This window comes from Rattus rattus, chromosome 10 (assembly GCF_011064425.1).
Source record: "Rattus rattus isolate New Zealand chromosome 10, Rrattus_CSIRO_v1, whole genome shotgun sequence".
Classification (NCBI taxonomy): Eukaryota; Metazoa; Chordata; class Mammalia; order Rodentia; family Muridae; genus Rattus; species Rattus rattus.
Genome location: NC_046163.1, coordinates 39,032,540 through 39,055,175, shown reverse-complemented (window position 1 = coordinate 39,055,175; position 22,636 = coordinate 39,032,540). Strand labels below are relative to the sequence as shown.

The following is a 22,636-nucleotide window of genomic DNA, read 5'->3' as shown; positions in this document are numbered from 1 at the left end:
GGGGGAAGGTTCTGGTTCTTAAGCAATAGGTCAGCATCACTGAGAAAATAACAAGTTTTTAGGAAGGGCTGTGTGGTCCACATCCCGTAAAAAGGGTGATAGGCAAAGAGGGGAAGGAACCTATATGTGATGTCATTGTCTTGAGAGATTCCCAAGTAGACCAGATAGAATTGAACTGCTTAATCATCAGTGGAGAAGTGGGATATGTTTCTGGTTTTCTTTAAGGCAAAGGAGCATCAACAGGACCTGAAATTTCCTCCTTATGTAAGTATGACGTTGTACTTGGACCTTCTGGTATGCTGCTGATGTGGGGAAGAGTGGAGGTTAGAAGGAAGGGGAAGGAGTAGGATGTAGGCTATTGAAAAATATTTTATTGCTTCAATTCAAGAACAGAAAGCATAGGGGCTGGCGAGATGGTTCAGCAGTTAAGAGCATTGGCTGCTCTTCCACAGGTCCTAAGTTTAATCCCAGGAACCACGTGGTGGCTCACAACCATCTGTAATGGGATCTGATGCCCACTTCTGAAGAGAGTGACAGTGTACTCACATACATTAAATAAATAAATCTTAAACACACACACACACACACACACACACACATGCATACACACACACCACAACTTTAAAAAAGGAATGAAAAGCATAGTTTTATTTTTAATACGTTGTTAAGCAATTATTCCTTCCTTTAAATAGTTTTGATTGAAACATGTGTTCAACCTCTGTGTCAACTACAGGCAGAAACGATCTGCACTTCTCGAAACATAAATTGAATATTGTTATGTTTTAGACACTTTTTAATCTCTGAGTATCTGGAAGAGCAAACTGGTGTATCTGAAGGCTGGTAAGGAGAGACTTTCAAATATAGCCTGAAGGTGCCAACCCCTCTCCTCCATAATCCACATCCATCCTCATAATTAGAGGTAATTTGAATCTCTATTTGGACATTTTCCTTCCTACGCCCCTCACATAGATTTTAGTTCCTGTACTGCTTCGTTCTTCCATTCTGGGGAAAAAAAATAGGATTCCTGTGCTAACATTTACCATTTGGCATTAAAAATCATTTGCTGCTGGAAGACTGCTTAAGCCGGTTGTGTAATTCCTCACTGGGCAGAGGACCCTGTAGGCAGGCTGATGGCGAGAGGCAGGCAGGTAGAGGATAATCAAATCCTGCTGTTAGGGGAGAGTCACCTAAGAGTGAGATTTGATGTATTGCCCTGAAATATGCTTTCCTCATTACTTCTCTAGCCATATAAGGAATACAGGTTGACCCTTCATACAAAAAATAGTAACTTTTCATAGCAAGTTTTAAAAATACAGAATTAGTCTCTCCATGAGACCAGACCTAGGAGTCTGAATATAGTCTCTTCCTCATTGGTTTTGGTGCTCTTGGTTCCAGAGGCAGAAAACATCTAGATTCCTTGCACATCTCCTCGGTTGGGTAGGCGATGAATCCATTTAACTGCCTCTCATTCCTTAGTAAGACTGTATCTTGGTCATGTCTTCCGGGTGCCCAGTATGCTCTGAGGTTATTTTATGTGTAGATGGCTGACCTTTGGTCACTCTCCCAGGCTTCTCTCTGCAGTAGTTCAGGCGGTATTGGTAATTCCCTAGTTCATTCCCAGAGCTCAAAACAGAAGAACAGCAAAGCTGGCACAGATGCTCTTCCTCATCAGACTTTAGAATCAAGTACTGAGCCCTGGAGAAAAGAACAGCTGCTTTCCTACTTAGAAGGAGTGTTAGTGGTGTGTGTGTGTGCCTATGAGTAGATAGATTAATAGACAGATACAAGATAGATAAGTGATTAATAAATAATAGAGGGAAATGTGTGTGTGTGTGTGCATGTGTGTGTGTGGAGAGAGAGAGAAAGACAGAGAGAGGGAGAGGGGGAGAGAGAGAGAGAGAGAGAGAGAGAGAGAGAGAGAGAGAGAGAGAGAGAGAGAGAGGATAGATACAGATAGTCAACTACTTCATTCATCCACTATTCCAGAAAACTCACCCGGTTTCCAGCCTTGTTTACACATCTGCTCACAGACATACTACATATGATCTAGTGTGTTACATTCCCATGCTAATAGCGAAATTTAGATCGTAAACTCAAGTTGACGTTTCAACCAGGTCTGTTCGTCCTGGACTAGCTTTGTGAGTATTCCATGCCTGGTATAAGCAAGAGCAGCTGTGTGAAGTTGGGTCCACAGGGCTGTGCCTAGTAAACTCTCTCATACACCTCACCTCCCACATAAGACCTACCCGAGGGTCCCCCTCAAGCCCCATTCCCTGTTGGTCTCTCCCACTCCTGCTGCAAATGCCATCACAAGCCCTCGATGTTCGTGCAGCCATCCGTGCTTCCATTAGGATCATTATCTTTGTCCTGGGTCCATTAGAACTCCTGGTCTAATGAGGATTTGGGGTAGAGCTGGTCATTATTTTCCTAGTCACCCACAGCATCAGCCGTGGTGATGAATGCTCTGCATACCGTTCTTACCTGCATCACACATCCCTCTTATTTCCATTAAGATGATCATTGCTCCCCCACCTTCATACTCATCATTACAATTCCATTACCTTTTAGCGCCATCTACATTAGAAGTCCATTACCTTTCGCACAGCCACCATTACCTCTCTTATCGCCCCCTCTACATTTCAGTTGCCCTCGCCATCTCCTTTACAGCCACCAGATTTTCAATTACATGTCCATTATCTTTATTACCGCCTCAGTTACAATCATAATTGCTCCCATAACAATTTTAACATCTTTATCCACCCCCCTCTCCAATATAAGACCCCAGCCACCTTTGATAAAGCTTCAGGCATCCCCATTATACACTAGACCTGTACCCCAACATCTCCATTAGTGTTAGAAATCCTTTCTTTTCCTTCATCAAATGACCCATGATAATGTTAACTGCAGAAGATCGGCCACTTTCCACAGTAATTCCACCATCTCCACTGTTACTCTTATTTCCAGCTCACTCCTCTGCTCTTAGTTCTTCTTCCATACCAAACAGCAACGATCTTCATCTTTAAGACAACTCATCTAAACAGGCAGGCCTCTTTTGCAGTGGCCTGACTCAAGGATACCTAACTGCCAATGTCTTCTTTCATTTTTCAAAATCACATAGCTAGAGGGCTAAGATGAATGCATACCCCAGGCTGGAGTCAGTTTTCTCCTTCCACTATATAGATTGGAGGGACTGAACTCACACTGTCAGACTTGGTAACAAATAGCTTTACCTGTGGACCACCTTGATGGACCTTCAGTGTCTTCATCAAAGCAATCAGGGCCATCCTTTTTCTGGTGTTCTGGTATGGTGTGCCTTTTTTGCTCATTTAGTTGTAAGCTACTGATGGACTAGCTCTCATTTCCTTCCAGGAGCACTTAGCATGTGGCCAGAGTTAGCATTCCGTGAGCACAGCTTACTGAATGAGCATATACATCACTACTCTTCCTGTATCCTCACACTCACCATCAATTTTTGTTGCATTGATCCTATGAAACTCTCATCAATACACTCTATCATTCTGTTACCTCCTAAGGATGAATACATCTACCCTTCCCTCCTCAGGCCGTTATCGTGATATTTATCATTCTTCAGTTAGGGTGGATCCATTATATCCAGTGTTAATCCTTGATTATGGGGCTAGCGTAGGGCAGGAGAGATGGCTCAGTGGTTTAGAGCACTGACTGCCCTTTCAAAGTTCCGGAGTTCAAATCCCAGCAACCACATGGTGGCTTATACCCATCTATAATGAGATCTGATGCTGTCTTCTGGTGTGTCTGAAAACAGCTACCATGTACTTATAAATAAATAAATCTTATAAACAAATAAGTCTTTTAAAAGGGAGGACTAGGGTACTCTGATACAATGTCCTGCTTCCCTTCTAGAACAGATTTCCACTCCCACGAGGAACCGGGCCTCTTTCCCACCAGCTATGTCATGACCACTCCTGTAACAGAAATTCATATTGCACTAGTGATAAGTGCACACTAGGCTCAATGTGACAAGACTCAAATGACAAAGAACAGCCCACTCACCATGTTGGTGCCTGACTCCATGATTTTTCAGGGCAGTGCTTGTGTGAAAGAGCTCTGAACTTTCACTTTCTGGGTCTGATTCCCAGATCTGCCACCAACGCCTGGTTTAAGCAAATTTGTTATTAAGCCTTTTCTAGACCTTAATTTTCTAAGCTGTAAACTGGAAATAATAACAGTACCTGATACTTTTGGTTACTGGGAAGTAAAATGAGTAAATAAACATAAAGTATAAAATATAAAGCAACCCAAACAGCACTTAGCATAGGGAAAATATTCACAAACTGTAACTTCAAGGGGGCCCTAAATTTCTATTGAACGGAAATGATTCTTAAAGTTCTAGACTGAACATTCAATGTGCCTGAATTCGGGTAGTACATTATCAGAGTTCTTATCATTATGGTTCTTAAATCATCTTCTGACTTTAGGGCTCTCTGCTGACTCGGCAGGAAACTGCAGCTGTTCTTGGCCCGTGGCCACAGTTACGGCAGAGATCTTTGGGAGTTTTCCTCCCAAGGTCTGATGAAAACTTTCTGTGGGGTTTCTGTGACTGGGTCTGACTTTGCTGCACAAAGAGTGAGTCAGCCCACTGCCTGGCAAAGGCTCACAAATAACTCTGCCCTGCGCTACTCCTCTTTCGGGCTGCAGGCTGAAGTGATGCTAAGCCTTCTCAGTGGCCCTTGAACATGGTCAACAATAATGTTAGACTCAATCTTGGTGGCTCACCTTAAGCTCATCCTCTCTCTCTCTCTCTCTCTCTCTCTCTCTCTCTCTCTCTCTCTCTCTCTCTCTCTCTCTCTCTCTATTATTTTTACCTGGTAGCTATCCAGACCATCCACCAAGTCCATCCATGCATATTGCTCACCCTTAGCTCTGCCTTTTCTGGAGGAATACCATGTCCTAAATCCATTTCCCTCCTCTTCCACCATCATTTCTCCATCTCCTCTGTATATATTCCTCTTCCAGTGACTCTTAGACAATAGAAAAATATCTACTAAAATCATTAGCATTCCCGTGTGGATAAACAAGTATCTTGGGGGTATATTTGCTTTGAAAGAAGAACCTGGCAGGTTCCACCTTGACAAGAATATATGGCAGAATTTCAGGCAATATTGTGGAGCCAGTATTATTTGTTTTCTAAAAATCTGCATGGGGCTGATGGCGGCAGGGTGGTAAATTTTCGGGGCAAGGATGTTTCACAATATCAATTACAATACACTTCAGGAGGCCAGAGAATTATCTTGAAATCCATCTAGCATAGTGTCCTTAATTTACTCATCTCTCTTGCAAAGGATTCCGTATCTTTCAACCCACAAAACTTATTGAGGATCTTCTGTGGGGTCTTTATATCTAATTGCTAGAGAAGTCAGGTGTCAGTGCTGGTCTGGTTCTCACCTATGTGTAGAGGCTGAAAGGTTGGTGTCACTGTAGAGCCTAGAATATTTCTTTCTGGCATCCAGGTATGTGGGAGGCAGATTTCTAGAGGAGGCTGACAAGTATGGGGTGCAATTAGATGAGAAGGATAATTCCTAGTAGTCTAGAGCACAGTAGGGTGACTATGGTTCACATACATTAATTAAATGTCTCAAAACTGCTAGAAGAGGGATTTTGAAAACTCTAAAACAAAGAAATGATAAAAGACCGAAGTGATAGGTACACCAATTACCCTAATCACTACATAGTACATATGTGAGGTGAAATGTTACTCTGCATTTCGTAAAGATGTGCAATTACTGTGTGTCAGAAGTGATCTTTTTTTTATTTTAGTCTTTAAGGTGTGAGGTTGGTTACCAGGGCAAGAAACATCCTTCTGAAGAAAGACTGTCTCATGATGCCATCACAGAGACAGAGCAGGTTAGTTCTAGGCTAATGCCACAGAGATGACTAGTATCACAGAGTCATTGCCTCCCTTCATTGTTGGTCTTTGGCCAGGGTTGGCACAGGTGCCCATGGAGACAGAAACAAACAAACAAACAAACAAAAAAACAGCTATGTTGGTTACTCTGAAATCACCACACCATCACTGCAGCCTACCTTTTCTCTCTCTGTTCCCTTTCCCTTCTTCCTCTTTATTATCCCCTGACCCATTCCTCCAAAGCCCCAAGTACTAGCCTCACATGCCCTTCCTCAGTGTGTATCCCTATGCATTCAAGGCTCAGTTTCATGGTACAACCTTTGTTCTGAAGTTTTCATTGGTCATCAGCTCCAAGTGTTTTCTGATACTTGTCCTGTTTGGGCTTCTGGTACAGATGTACAGACAGTACTGAATATTCTGCCAAGCCCTGTGATGGTCTGTCTCTCTTATGGGCTTAGGATTTGATCAAGAGACCAGGAAGCATTATCTGTACTCTATTCTGTGGGTCAAAGCATAAACCTTTATATTCCACTCAAAATGACCCCAAAGACTTGCTAACCGTGTCTTTTACCCTTCTCTCCCAATTCCCCTCATCGATCTGGCCTTTCACTTTATCTAATGCACTCCACCATGTTCTCTTCCTCTTCTCTGTTGCCCACAGGACAGCCATACTCAGCCACTGAGTACACATGCTAGATGTGGGCCAGGTTTGGGAGATTTCTGATTCCTGTTTCCTGGAGGAAACATTTGAGTGATAATGTGGGTACCACACAAAGCTGGCTTTGGTTTGGCGTAAAGAGATGGAGAGATGAGAGAGAGAACATGGCAGGCAACAGAGTTCACACATAAAGGAACTCAACCGTAAAACTGTAAGTACCAGTTAACTCCTTACAACCCATTTTTGAAGCTACAGGATAGATATTTTCATCTGGGGCAAAGCATGGATAATTTAAACTTGCTTTGATGACCTACATGCCAAAGGATAATTTTACATGAGCTTTTTCAACATAGACACCACTCCTGCTTTTGATCAATTCTCATCTGTATGTCGCAAGGCAATTTCAGTAAGTACTTAGCTTAATCAATTTGTATCTGCCCATTGACCTTCGGGACTCTGTGGCTCCCAGCATTCAGTGCGCACTGTGATTCTGTCTGTTTGGGCGATGTCATTCTTAGTGTTTTGTACATGGCTTTATGTTTAACCAGTGCAATCACGTGTTCCCTCCCTCCAGCCACTTCCCTTTCCCAGAGAGATGCAACTGTGTGGCTTATAGAACATATTTTTAAAAATTATTTCCCTGAAACCTGGAGAGCTGCAAAGTTAGACATTCTGGGATAATAAAAGTAGTGGGGAAAATAAAAATTTTTTATCAGCTTGTTTACACAATTATGTAAATGATGAGCACTTATACATGGCTGATTCCTCAATTATTCATGGTTTGAAGCTCTTGAAAATTCAATTCAACTAAATAACCTTTCTTTCAGTGCTCACGGTGAGCAAGGTACTGTAATTTGAAAAGGGGGAGAGAACGATACAATTCGATCAGGAACATTACAGAAATGAACAATAAGTGCAGTACACATCAAGTAAGCATGATAAGAAGAGCAAAACACATGCTCTGGGGCTTTAGGGTAGAAGAGACATCATCTATCCCAGTGTAGTTGTGGAGAATGGAGGAGGTGAGTCTGGAGCGCTCAACCATGTACAGTGCTGTGTTGGATTCAGGTCCTACCTCTCCTGTCTGAACTGTTAGATCAGCTTCCTATTTCATGTCCCCTCACATTGTTGCTCTGCAGTGATCTTCCTTAAGAAAAAAAAAAGCAATTTGATTGTGCCATACCTTAGCTCTAAATCCTCCATTTCTCCTACTCTCCACAAGGAGTTAAAGTTCCTTGTGTGTCACATAGTGTCTGTGCCCTCAGTATGCCTTGGTGGGCACAGTGCCCACTACATTTAACGTTACCTGGACCCCAGTGACCTCACTTCCTTTTCCCATGTTGTTTCTTCCACCTAGATGGTTCCGCTTTTTCTCTGGCTTTTCCCCCATCTTGTGTCTAGACAACTCCTGTCCAACCTGCTTGGCTCCTGTCCAGAAGACAGAGCTGATGGTTCTCAGCTTGGATTCAGATCCATCTCTCCATTTATCCCAGTACTGGACCATTTGGGGCAGTGGCTAGGCATCCCTGATTTCCTTATAACTGTACCCTGCAGCATGGGATCAGAATGCACATTGGTCATGGCACATGTCATTTACTACATGCATTTCTGCCAAGTCACATTGGCTCCACTGTGTGGGTGAGTAGGCCACCTCTTTTGTGTACAGGATTAAAGACTAAGTAATGTGATATGTAAATGTAGAACCTTCTTCCCACAGAGCTTAGAATAAGAGGAGGTAACAGAGGTTCAGTGGAGCACGAGAAAGCTGTTTTTGTTTAAATGGAAACAAGTCTTCCCTAAATGGAGGGGGAAAGGCTTACAGAGAATAAAATATAAATAAGAAAAGAGACATTGGAACAGACAGTGGCTGGATCAGACTTTGGGGGAGAGGAATAAGACAGGGGAGAGTGAGCCTTGGCAAGGAGGAAGGCAGCTTTCTTGGTATACAGAGACATAGCACGAGGCAAGGGATGGCAGAGAGGATGGGATGAAACAAAGCCTTTGCATACAGCCTAAGGTTTGACAGGGGAAGAGGGCTGGCAGGCAAGCTCATGTACCTAACAGTACAGATTTTTCACAGCTATAGATGTTGAGAGAAAAACCACAAATACAAGACTAGCAAAGCACTGTAATGAGAAGTGACCTTTCAGGCAATGTGCTCTCCATGAAAGTGCATCACAATTGGATGGGTGATTAACTTCTCAGAGGTGCAGGGCTGAACACAGGGCCTGAGACCCCTGACATTTCTTTGGTCGCCCTGCACATCAAACAGTCTTTGAGCCCATACTGACTGGAGTTTAAGATAGAATCAAACATGATCCTGGGGCTAACGTCTACTGAGCTTCTGAAATCTCCCACAGCTAAAGAAAGCCATGCCTACTCAGCTGTGATGTCTGGTTCTGGTCACAGTTTAAATGCACCAGAAACCACCCAGTGATCTGTGAGTGAAGGCTGGGGTAAACTGGGAACTTGGGCCATAGCAGGAGGACAGGTTTGTCCATCATATTGTCCGACCCTCAGCTTCCTCATCTTTAACTTGCTGTCTCCCAGGGCTCCTTGGTTCTGCTCAGAGAAACATCTCAACAGGAGGTTCTTCCCCCCAGTGCAAGGGTGAACTCAAAGTTTACTTTCCTTTGAAAAGACAAAACTGCTATAGGCTGCATTGTAGATGTCCAAGGAAGCTTAGACGTAGGGACAGTTGAAATGACCATCCGTATCCAACAGAACAGAGCTTGAGTTAGGAGTTTCACTATGTTCTGGGGATGCCAAATCTGGTGTGAGAATAGACAAAAGGGAAGACACGCCCACCTGTTTTGTTTATTTGTAGTATGTTTACCTCAATACCAGGGTATTCCTTTTATGATCACTTTTGACTTTCTACTCTTTTCCCATTGTGTTTTTACCTTTCCCCCCCACCCTCAAATTACAAAGGAGTATTAAATTGGAAAGCTATATGTATTTATTTGATCCACATATCTGTTTTTCCTGAAAAGGAACCAACCCATGACTTACAGAGGACACTAAATATATTTAGGCAACAGACAAGCATTCGTCTTCCCATTTTCTGTTGTTCTCACCCAAACTCTGTTATTACTGACATTAGTGTTGAACTAAATGACTTAGAGCAGTAGTCACTTGAGAAAGGTTGTTTCCTGAACTCAAAGTTCCTAGAAGGTATGGGGGCCACTGAGAGGGTTTCCTGTAGACTATTGAAATTAAAATATAGAACTCTCTTTAGGATTCTCATCACCAATCTCACTTTCCTTGAAAACGTAGGATCATCAAGGCCATTGACATAGAATACTAGCCCCTTAGAGATGAAAGGGCCCTGAGAGAGGCAAACAAACCCACTTGTAGGCTGCAGGGTATCAGGGGAGAAGGAAAAAGTTTTCAAAACCTGTCTGTAGTCCAGAGCAGCCACAAAGCTGGGAGCTCAGTGCCCCACATATCACATTTGTCTCAATTTGGCAAGAAGCTGAAAGCCTATCTGGGGCCATTTAAGTTCTAATGTTATTAAGGGCTCATCTAATCAGCTCTTAAAATAAGCTGCTCGCAAATGCATGGGGACCGAGGGTAGGAGAGAAGCAAGTTGATCCAGGCAGCTTGACCCAGCCTGGTGAGCTTACCTTGGTCTAAACTGCCAAAGAGCTATGGGGTCACCTGGCTTCCTTTCTGTTTGGTAGCTTCTGAATTTGCAGCATTTGCAAAAGCGATTTGTAAGTGTGTGGGAGAGAGAGTTAATCTACATAAGCCATGTTCTCCTGAGAGGCCCCCATACACATGTGACAAGGCTTGGCAGGGAAAGATGAGCTAGATTCTATGCCTAGGGGTGGCTTTTAGATATAACTGGTAGAAAACGATGATTCTGAGAATTGCCTCTGAATCAATTTCTACAGACTTCTGAGACGGTCTGCCCTTAGGGGACCCAGCAGAACTCCCCATTCCTGTTCTGGGCCTATGTTATCTACCTTTTGGGAGCTTCTCTATTGCATCTTGATTTGGCTTTCCTTAGGTTAGGAGTGTCTACCGGTCCTAGACTGAGATGAATCTTAACCCTGGTGTGCCTATCGTGCTCATGAAATCTGGCTTCATCCTTTGGGTACTCTTTAAATAGCAGACTCATCTAGAGTTCATGACAGTCCTTTGCTTAATCTCTGCATCATTTCCAAGGGTAAGACTGAGGTCGGGGCCTAGACACTGGAATGATGTGATGGTGACACGTCTTCAGCAGTGTCTTTTCCTGATCCTCATCTTACCCAACGTACTTCCTTTACCACTCAGGGTCTCATGCATGAACCTGGAGCCTCTCTTGAATCCTTTTGATCCCTTGAGCAAAAGCCTCAGACAGCAGGGCTGGAGGGAGATATGGGGTACCCTTACCACATTAAGGACTTCCTCATATCTAAAGCAACACTTTTAAGTCCATTATTGAGCATCTATGTAGAAAAGCTACTCCAGATCTTCTGCTGGTATCGAACCCTTAGAAATCGGTTTACAAATACGTGTTTTTATTTGAGGAAGTTTTTTTGGAAGTGAGTTTTAGTCTTTCCCTGGTGCAAGTGGTTTGACCACTGTTTTTCCATATAGAGAGCTGTTTTCTCTGAGTAGAATGTAGGTTGGGTAAGTCCAGCTGAATATAGGATACTTTTGTGACAGGTAGCCCCCCCTACTGCCCAGCTGGTCCAACCTTTTCTGACTCTGTCTGGTTTCAGACACATCTATCCCACTCAGCTGGTAGCCTTGAACCATCAAACTCACCAACCCATCCTGAAACATGAATGGCTGGCATCCCATTTAATATGATGAAGTCTCTTGAGACTTGGAATGTTCAAAGAGTTAAGAAAGAGAATGGCCAAGGAACGCTTTGTGGTTAAGTGTCCTCCACTGAGGCAGGACACTGCTGAGGACATTCTGGGTGGATTTCAGTGTTGAGCTTCAGAGGAGACTCGGATTGTGTCTGTAGAGTGCTGGGAGGCATACTGACAACGCGGCAAGTACACTATGAGGTACAGGAAGAAAATGAGTTTTTCCTGAACAAACTTTAGAACTGTATAAACAAATATGAGAGAAGGCTGGTGGGTATAATATCATCATTGCTTTTCACGATAAAAAAAGACAAAGCAAAAAACAAAAACAAAGCAGACACACCTGCTTGAAAACTTCTCCATTCAGTGAATGAGGTTTGAGTACCACTGCAACTTATTGAGGGAGCAAAATATTCACTGTGCCTGTCAACTCAGAATCCTCAGAGCCTTTCCTGCGGACCATTTTTTAGAGGTTATTATTTCAAACCCAAATCTTTTCAGACATATATATGTGGTAGGAGAAAGGAATTAGGAAAGCTTTTAAATTAAAAGAAATAAAACGACAGGTTTGCCTCCAGCTGTATAAATAGTTATGGATAGAGATAAAGAGATGGATATTTTTTCATAATACTTTATTAGGGGTTTTGGAACTCTGGAATTTTTAGAGCCAGGCTGGTGAATAATTTAGCATTGATTCATGCAGGCCTGGAACAGGCGCACTGGGCTGAGAATCAAGTCTAGCCTCTTAGAGGGACTGAGCTCGCTAAGACATTTTTATTACCAACTACATCATGAAACGCATTTCAGAACAATTTTATGAGTAGCCAAAAATCTTAGTACCTGGTTTCTCGAGTGATTTCAGGGACTGTGTGAAGCCCAGAGGAGTTGACGCTGTTGGCCAACTCATTTCATGGAGAGTATCCCCAAGGTTGTTGTTTCAGTGACAAAAGGTCTCGGGTCCCGGGGAATATGCAATTCCTACTGAAAGCCTTAAACTGGCCATTGGCATGATGGATAGGAAAAGGTCCACAGCACACAGTACCTCGTGATGTCGTCCTCTCTGATGATTTCTCTTGACCACGTGCTCTGTGAGTCTAACTCCAGATGAGATCCGACCTCTGAGCAATGAATGCAGGCACCTGCAACAGGAAGGACCATGTAGCTTTAAGACGAGAGCCTCAGTTTCCCCATTCTTTCCTTTTTAGTGAATTTAGAGGCAGACCATGTAGCGCTCTGCAAGAAAATTGTCGCTTATTAAGTGATTGATTTCTCTCCAGAGTTTCATTTATATATTTTATTAATTCTTTTTCTTATGTTTCACAACCTTTGGGGAAAAATGATAAATATGTGAGGGAAAACTGCAGAATCATTATAAATCCAGAAATACATTTTATATCCCAAGTTCAACAACTTTAAAAGTGGTGGTGCAAATACTTGATCTGATTGCAGCAAATGTTTGCCACTTCCTCCAAGAAGCCTCCCATCCAACTTCTTCCACAAACGAGAGTCTCCTTTATCCCCTATACGTCATCAGCAAGTTGAGCACTCCTTCATGATGAAAGCACCATTTATCGGAGTCTCTCTATCTGTTCAGCTTTTCACTGCAGATTCTCAAGGACCTTCTGGACTGTCCTCAAGGTCAGAATCTTTGTCCTCCTGCTTTATTTGGATCTTGTCCAAGCACAATACTAACACAAGAAAGCTCAATAAATAATGAACAGATGGATGCAGAATAATCCCGTCTGGTTAGAACCACGGTCACACTAAAGCATGGCTATCTACATCAAGTGGAAGCTGCTGTATAAGGGTATTGTCACCCTTTTGAATCAAGGGCACTGTGCAGATCTTGGACTGGGCTCCCCCTACACACTTTCTAAGGATCAGGCAATGTAGTTGGTGCTCGATAATTATGTCTTCAAGGATTTCCTGCTCACAAATGCTACTATGCCTTCTCCAAAAGGGACACTAAGCCTTAGGGATCTCATTTATAGATGCCTAAAGAGGATGCATTTGCAAAAATTGCTTGCAATCTACAGAAGGAAGCAGCAAGCGTTCTGCTAAGGTCTAGGCTTCTTATCTAGATTGTCCCTGGATGAATACTCCTTCCCAGGAGGCCCTCCTGGAACCCCAGAGGGGTGGGAAGTGTAAAGATCATCTGGTCCTAGAAGGGTCACTTGCACTGTCTCTGGCAAGTACACTGGCTGCCTGGAGAATGGGGCTACAGGTGCTGTGGGGCTGCATCATTAGAATCGCAGTGGGTTTGCTGGTAGCGGAAACAGAGGCTACAGATCATATACTTGGTGGGTATTTTCCTCTTCCAGTTAGAATCTAGCTGCTCACCAAAAGGAAGAGCTGCAGGCAATTAGAGAGTAAATCTGAATCCATCCAGAATTTTCACTTTACTCGAGGAGCAGATAGCTCTAATTTTTTTTTTCCGGAGCTGGGGACCAAACCCAGGGCCTTGCGCTTGCTAGGCAAGCGCTCTACCACTGAGCCAAATCCCCAACCCCAGATAGCTCTAATATTAAGCAATTCCTCTCCTATTTTTGACCTCTATGGGTGTGCGGTGGTGACTTCACTCTCAGAGAGCTGGTCTAATCATTTTTTGAACCAACCAAGTTAATGTTACTGAATGTGTTGGTGAAATCCTCTTCTGTTCAGTTTACTTAACTCTAAATACCCGTAACATGCTACGTTATTACCCGTCCATCTGACAAAATACCGGAACTGTCATTGGTTCATTCAACTAACACATTTATCATGTTTCAAATTTCTCCACTTGATATTCTTAAATTATAAATGTAACATGCATGTATAAGGGAATTATTATAAAGACACACATGGGAAATCAAGTTATTTCTCCCCACTTGGTTCTTTAATAAAGTAGACTCTATTCTCCCACTCTGTTTTCAGATTGAGCTGGAACAGAAGGATGCAGAAATGACCCAACAGTCCTTTGGTGCTTCCTTACTTTGGGAAGAAGCCCAGGACCTTTAAACCCCATGTGGATCAGTCTTTGCATATGAGCTGCCACCAGGGAGTGGGTGGGCACAACTTTGAGCAAAGAAGTTCCTTATGACTGAAGGGGAAGTCCTGGGCTACCTTTCCCAGTACCTGTTGGGGGCAGTGCTCAGCTAGGTGGTGTCTAGTAGTACCAGCAATGTATACCCTCCCTCCTTCTTGCTCGTTTAAATCTAATTATGCAGATACCACGGGTATACAGAGTGGTTTTATTTGTAGCCATTCAAAAATCCTATTCAGTTTGCTTTGACTAAGCATACCCCCCCCTGTTTATTTGTGCATCCCTACACAGCTTATATCAGAATATATGTTAAGGAATTTTCAGGGCAGTCTCCTCTCTATGACTTGACTCTCCTACGTCCTCTTCCCTGAACAATGTATCTTCAATCTCCACATTGACTGCACATCCTTAGAGACTTTCATTCAGAGTATACTTACATAAGGTATGTAAGAATGTGGGTGTGGGAGACTATTTACCTTTGTGGTCACTGGTGGAGCCTCTGAGACCTGTGAAACATGAAGAACCAGGCACAGACTCTGCTGTCAAGGAGTTCTCACGGGGGAACCAGGCAGTTATAGCCCAGTAAGGCAATTTCCTTTTGGAGCCATGCACCAAACATAGGGCAAGTTCATCTAGAAGGATAGAACTAATGCGTTGGGCACCTCGAGTCTAGCACAGTGCTCTTCTCCATTTAACCAGTTTTTAAAGCATGTTTTAAGCTGTGGACTGAGGAAGGGTCAAATTGCATTTGAACTAGTATATGCCAGTTTTCCTGCAGTCATAACCACATTTACTCTCTCAGAATGCAGCCCGCCATAAACCCAACATACCAACCCTGTGATTTAACGCATATTATTAGCTCATGAATCGGTCCAATTAATATAATTAACCAGTTGTACAGTTCTGCATTATCACACAACGGCCTTATCTTAGGGAAATTTTTCATATAGCTGGAGAGAAGGAGAAGGTTTTACAGCATAACAGAGGCACATAGACCTGTGGTAAGTCCCAGAGGCTTAGCTGAAGTACATATCATATCTGAGCTCATGTTGTTAACTCCTCTCAGCCTTTCCAGTTTTAGAGGGCCCAGAGGCAAGGGCTATCAGAGACATATGTAAAGGTCAAAGGGAAGGGCATCTAACTGGGCAACTTCAGTGAACCAATGTGTATGGTTTGTTTGTTTGTTTGCGTTTGGTTTTTTGTTTTGCTTCATTTTGTTTGCATCTGTTCACTCCTGTTGTTCACCTGGACACTCTCTGATGCCCAGCATTTCCTAAGGTCAACTTGTAACTGTTCATCTTTGAGGGAAAAAAAAAATCTAAGAAATATGTCCGGAAAATGTTCCATATATATGCCTTCCTCATCAAATGCTGACCTTCTTGTACTGAAAATGAGTTCAGGTACCCAAGGGGCTTGGCTCAGTTCTTGTAACATGGACTCCCTGTTCCTGACTGACCAGGCAGGATCTAAGCATCCGCACAGTGCAGGGAGCACTGCTCAAGAGATCACGTTGACTTCAATCGTAGACTGCCTCAAAGCCTGGACTGTGTCTCCCCTATGGCTTAGGTGAAACCCGGGCAGAAGAAAGGCAGCTGCCAGGCCAGGCACAGCAATCAAACAGTGCCCAGCTTTCAGATTTCATAGCAATGGTTCATGTTGGTATTCAGTATAAACTTTGAACTTGACTGGCATGGATTTATGTCCTGCTAACTGCTGTTGACATTCCAGTAATGGCCATTGATTCTAAGCATGCTGACCAGCTCTAGACAAAATCACCCAGTGTCTGAAAGCATAATCAATTCTTTTTTTCTCTCAAATTTCCCAGCAGGTGGTTACTGAACAATGGACCAGATTGTGAATGATCAACACATTGTGCTTAGTCATCAACATGACAAAATAAGAGCCTCAGGCAGCTATTGGGGATCTGACTCATAGTCTCTCCGTCTCCCTAAATTTCCTACCTGGAGGGATCTTGAATGCCTATTACTTTAGACACCTACTTTGAGACACAGAAATGTGAATATTTCTTAGGAGGAATTCTCTGACCAACTGGTATTGGCAAAACTGATTCAGTGTGCAGGATGTGGAAGTTTATGAATTCTCCACATTTTACCTAATTGTATGCAAAAATTAGCCCAAAGCCCGTGATTAAAGCAACCAGAATTTGCTGTCTAATAGTTCCTGTGGGGCTGTTGAGACTTCAGAAAATGGCTTATAGGTGTGGTCTGCCTCAGGGCCCTCATGAAATTTTGGTGAGTTCAAAGTCACCCAAAGATCCACTAGATATAGTCTAGTTCCAGAATAGGTATTTTTATAACATTAGTAGTCATCGATTCTCAGTTTCTCCCCATGAGTTAGCTGACTTTCTTCACAACCTGATGATGGCTTATTTACTCTAGAGTGAGAAGTCCAAGGCAGAAGTTGGGAGTCACAATGTCTTTTGTAACTGCCCTTGCCATTATTTCTGCAATATTTTAATATACATGCTAGTTCGATTCAATGTTGAAAAAGCCAGAACAAGGATATAAGTACAGGACTGCAAGTGGATACCTGAAAGCCAGCCACTACAAATGCTTTTTGCTTTGTCCATAATCATGAAGATGTAGAATATGACATCTTTTCTTTTTTGAATGGCCCTGGAACAAGCGATGAGAAGCATGGAAATGGGCTTAAATCTTATCCCTGACACACACACACACTTATAAAAAAGGAAGGCCTGTGCAATGGTTAATCTGGATGGTTAATTTGATGGGTTTTAAAATCATACAAATGCACTTCTGGGGTTGTCTATGAAGGGGGTTTCCAAACGGTTTAACTGGATAGGGAAGACCTACCCTGAACATGGATGGCACCATCCCATGGGTTAAGGTTTTTGGACTGGAATAAAAGAAGAAACCAAGTTGAGCACCAGAACTCCTCTTATTCTGCTTCCTGACTGCAGATTTAATGTCACCAGCACTTCACAGCCCTGACCACACATTACGCCATAATGAAGGACTCTACTTCCAAACCGTGAGACAAAATAGACCCTTCCTTCCTTGAGTTGCTTTTGACTGGTATTTTGCTACACAAAAGAAAAAAGGGATTAATGTAGCCTTTTCCTACTCCCTTTCGTAATCTGTGAAGTGGGCATAGCAATAGTCCCTTGCAGGACTTCAGTCAAGATTTACCGTGTATGTAAAAGACTTAGCCAGTATAGAGAAGAAGAGTCTCCAACCTTGTCAGTTCTAGTCCCTTCTCATGTGCTTTTCTTCTCTGCTTGTGAGATTACAGCTGGATGATACAGTTAAAGTAACCTCACCCATAGTGGGCTTTCCTCCCCTCCTCCCCTTCACCAGGTTGGCAAACCCAAGGACAGACTCAATCTGACCAAGATTTTCGGTGGCTTAATAAAGTGAGAAAGTATGAAAGACACTCCGGTTCTTTCCTATCTTAATTGGCAATTAACTAAGTGGAGCCACCGTTGTCTGGATATATCTGATAGGCAGGCATGTGGAACACAAGTGCGAAACATGGTGGAAGGTTCAGATTTTCCCAGAACCTCAGGTTTAAACAAAGGCCTTGGCGGAAAATAAAGTGAGCAGGTTGCCCATTCCACATTGTTTTATTAAAAATATTTTGAAATGTGGTGTCTTGTACTTACTGGCCTGGCTGGCCACTTATCTCTAGCTGTGACCTTTATCTAGGCTTAGGAGAAGGGAGATAGACTACTTCAGAGTCACAGGGTTCCTCTAGGAAAGCACACAGTTAGATTTTGACGAATCTGCTGACAGAGTTTCATTAACCCATCCTAGGAGAGGGCATTCCTTTAAGAGCTGAGCTCCATGAAGCAGAGAGGTGCTTTGCTATAGTGATGTCTGCAGTTCTTGGTGGTCCCATCTGGGTGGAGTATGAAGCCCTCAGGTGAAAGCAATGACTAGATTATGCTCCTCCTAGCAGAATGGCAGTTGTGGAAGGTTGGGGTTTTGACCTCCTCTGTGTTCTGAGTATATACAGTGGGGTCTTTACAGATGTTAACAGTGACTGGGCAAGCCAAAGGAAGATTCTTGTTTTGCAAGTTGACCTGGGATTACTGAACACACGCAAAACTACTTTCCTGCCCCAGAGGGAGGCTGTGGCTTGTCATAGAAAAATCACATTGGATGGTGTAAAAGACTGTCCCTAGCCACACATGTCTGCCTTCGTATAAATTGCCTTGTTATCATTATTCTAAGTGGGTTGTTTGGATGAATCTTCACTGTGCTACAGGCACTAGGAACCTGCTCTGAATATCTGGCAGGTTTGAAGTAGAGTCCATTGTTTCCTTTCCTTCATCAAGTGGGCAGCTCCTATTATTCACAATTCGCAATTTAGACTTGAGGGAATTTATCAGATCTAACGAGAGACTTGAGATCAATAGGATGGTGTAGTCTGTACTAGTGGGGGTGGAATTCAGTGAACCACCTGAGCGCCCACGGCAACAGCACTGAGCTGTCAAGGGCAGAACCACTTCTCCTTTGGGACTTCCAGTGACTCTGACTGTGGTCGGTGGAGCTGGATCAGCATCTCTTGTAATCTGACGTCCCTCTGTACACAGCTACCACAAACACTCCTCAATGGAGCAGACTCAGTGTATGGGAAAATGGGGTAGCAACGAGTCCATGAGCCTACCTAAGCCATGGTTAGCTGTAGCTCCTGGGTGATGTTTTAAGTTTTTCCTTTGTTTCCCCTTTAAGCCACATTTCTTAAGCTTTGTATGTTTGTATCTTTTGCTTTAATAAAGACAAAATAAACATTGCTTAAAATGTTTAGAAATCACAGTTATATGACCTGTTTTTTATCAAGCCAGACAACAATCGGTCTTATCTGAGGGTCTATGAACTTAGCTGAGAAAAAAGGTACATCTTTATTTTTACCAGTTTCTGGGGGGAAATTTAGCAGTGTCTCTAATTTTGAATTAGGCGACAAGTCATAGTGTTATTAACAATAGCTATAATGTTGTCACCCATAGAAATTGAAGATTTTTTTATATCTCATTACAATTGTAGATATGTTGAAATATTGTTTAAGCTTATTACTACTTCAAAATTATAGCAGTTATTAGGCTTGCCAGTAGATCTTGTTATTTACTATGTTAATAAAGAAACACATATATTACTATACCACAAATTTGGTTTTTCAGCAGTTTGAGAACTATATTTCAATAAAAATGCAATTTCCTCTGCAATCCCATGTGTGTGTGTGTGTGTGTGTGTGTGTGTGTGTGTGTGTGTGTGTGTGTTCTTTCTTACTCCTTCTGAAAGGGGACACATAGAGTCACCAGTTGCCAACTGAGCCCCCGATCAGGAGGGGAAAGAGGGAACTGGCTTTGTTGACGCTGCCATGGTCGAGGCTGTGGTTTCTGTTGCATTGTCCTGCTGAATTCCCATGAAGAAACTATAAGAAAGCTATCCTTGTTAGCCACTGTTATAGTGAATGTGTCTCCCAAAAGCTCTGGTGCTAGAAGCCTGGTCCCCAAATTCATGCTAGTAATATTGGGCTTTGGGGAAGCAATCATTCAAAGAGGAAGAAAGACACAACTACACGTGCTCTTTGTCTCCACGATACCTTGTACCACATTCTGATGAAGGCCAATCAGATGCCAGCACCATGGTGGAATGCCCTGCCTCTAGGACTATGAGATAAATAAATTACCCAGACTCTGGCATGTTATTATAGCAACAGAAAATTAGTTAAGATAGCCCCATTTTTCTAATCAAAAATTTGAGAAACAGAATTAAAGTAAGTTTCTCAAGGTTATTATTTAGCTGTGAAGGTGCAGAACTGGGTAAGAGCTCGGGCAGGAAGGAGTCCAGATGACTCCTTTGTCCTTCCCACAGATGAGTCAATATTTAATGTACTAATTCATGTGTTTCTATGTAACCAGGCTATCTACCGCTGCCTGGAAGTCTGATGGGGTGTGTTTGAGCTTGGCAGCTACTGTAGGAATACTTCAAGGACAGGGTCCAAGGGTGGATTTCTCTTTCTTTCTTAGTTGATCACTCCAAAGATCCAAAATAGTGGGATTTAATAATTATGCTCAGAGCTGTAAAGTGAGTAGCAAATACCATAGAATTGCGATCTCTCAAAGCACCTCTGTCCTTTAACTCACATTGAGAATCCCAGTTATCTTGTGTGTTGACCAATTAGTCCGCACATATAACATGTATTCCCTCCTATGCAGAATTCTCCATTTCCTTTTCCATTCTCCCCTCTGCTTAGAGCATCTCTGCATCCGAAGGGTACAGAATGTTCCAGGGGCTGAAACCTGACAGAGACAAATCTTTCATTACCAGAAGCTTCCAGTGCACAGTTGTTAAAGTGATCACCAAATCTGGATTACTATACTGGAAGAGCACCCCTTGGAGAGTATTTAACTGGGGCCTAATTGCATTTGCTAGCCATCAATCACCATGGTAATTTCCTGTCTGAAGACATGTGCTTCTCTATGAGCAAGTGCATAAAAGGAAGCCCAGAGGGGAATGGGAGCCCAGGATGGGTCCTGTCTTGCCATATGTAGACTCAGGGGGAGGAGTCTTTTTTCCTTTAGGCTCTAGAAATACACCTGGCTTACCCAGTGTTGTCTGTCAAATATGTAACCTAAGGTGAGAGACAGAGTATATTGTTTCTGATGCTGGCTATCTGACCCACCGCAAAGATAGTATTTTTTTTTCCTTGAGGGACCCAACTAAAGGAGAAAGTGGATGGTAGGTCCAGGAATCCTGTCTTCTCAGAACAAGTCCATTTTTTAAATTTTCTGGATACTTTCATCTCCCTTGGATCTGCAATTAAGTGGGGTTCAACTGCTAGAATGATAAACAATAAATGTCCCAAGCATTTGATGAAGAACTCTCCATAGGATTCTATAGGATGATGAGCCAACTCTTGCTGCTCCTTCATCAACATGAGGTGTGGAGGAAAAAAAAAAAGAACTTGAAGAAAGCCCAAATAGCAGTGGCTTCCATTCCCTCATCAGGGTCTACCAAGGATCAGACAACTGCCTGTTTCCATAGCCTATGGGCTAGAAGGGAACAGGTAGAGTAGCCCAGTCAGGCAGGAAGGGAATTCAACCAAGAAGAGCCCCTGGAGACACTATTGACCTTTTAAGTAGAATGATTCTCTCTGTGTGAGGCTTATGAAGGTTAAAGTTTAGGGAAGTTACATAGTTAAGAACTTTGTCTAGCCAAGAGGCTAGACAGATGGCTCAGTAGCTCAAAAGGTCTTGTTCTTCCAGAAGACCCAAGTTTAGTTCCCACTACCCACACAGCAGATCAAATCTGCCTTAACTCCAGTTCCAGGGAATCCAACAATGTATTATGGCTTCCACAGGCACCAGACACATGCAGGCATACAGGCAAATTATTCAAAACCATAAAAAAAACTTTATGAAATCTGAGCTAAGGCAAATTTAGGGAAGGAAGTAAGGAGTTTGGTATATACAAGCATCCCAGGAAGGTGAATTCAAGACCAGAACAATGAAAAGAGAGCCTACTGGACTCTGACCAACTCTGAGGCATCTGCTCAGACACTGTTCTTATTGGAAACTGTAAGACGAGACACAGGATTAGAACAGCTATAGCCAACTATGGTTTGACTCACAAGCCACTGTCCTTTAGACTACAAATGCTTAAGTAGAGTCTCAGTCTTGACAGAGTCTGTGTTCAGGTCAGAAAATCGCCTGTGTATGTGAAGATGTTTCTCCTATAATCTGTGAATGTGGAAGTGAAGTAGCTTGATTTAGCATCTGGTTCTAATTCATTGGGTTCTGGTATGATCCAAGGTGTAACTGGCCCTGTGTTTTAGAGTATGCACCACTGCCATTTCCGGTACAGTTTATCTTGATCTTCCCTGGCCTCCATTCACCCTTTACATATGTTCCTTGCCAAATATTTGACAACAGAGCATCCCTATACACACATCCTTAAATATGATGTTAGGACCACCTCTGGTTCATCCAGCTCCTCTTATGTCCCACAGCATGGTAAGTAATCTCCCAGCTGTTGTTTAATGTGCAAGAACATGAAATGAAGGCTTGGCGACCTCACCAATCCTGAGGTTTCTTCATATATGGGGCAGTTGCTCAGCAGTGGGTTTTCAGGATGAGATGTCTTTTTGTACTTGGAACAGTTTCACACTCTGACACTGATGCTTAAATTGACATTTCAGGTCTTGATCCTTGAAGGCATTGAGAGATAAAAAAATGCCTGTCTATTGAGAACATCAGAAACTTGAGAAGACCTGGGATCCAT

At 42.8% G+C, this 22,636-nt stretch overlaps 1 protein-coding gene across 1 annotated transcript in view; it reads right to left on the bottom strand.

Annotated features, from left to right (window-relative positions):
* Positions 1–22,636, bottom strand: part of Tnr (tenascin R) — a 387,323-nt gene that overhangs the window by 173,567 nt on the left and 191,120 nt on the right. The window contains exon 2 of the mRNA XM_032914659.1: positions 12,390–12,486. The gene's annotated coding sequence lies outside the window, so the exon portion shown is untranslated. The remainder of the gene's footprint in view (positions 1–12,389; positions 12,487–22,636) is intronic.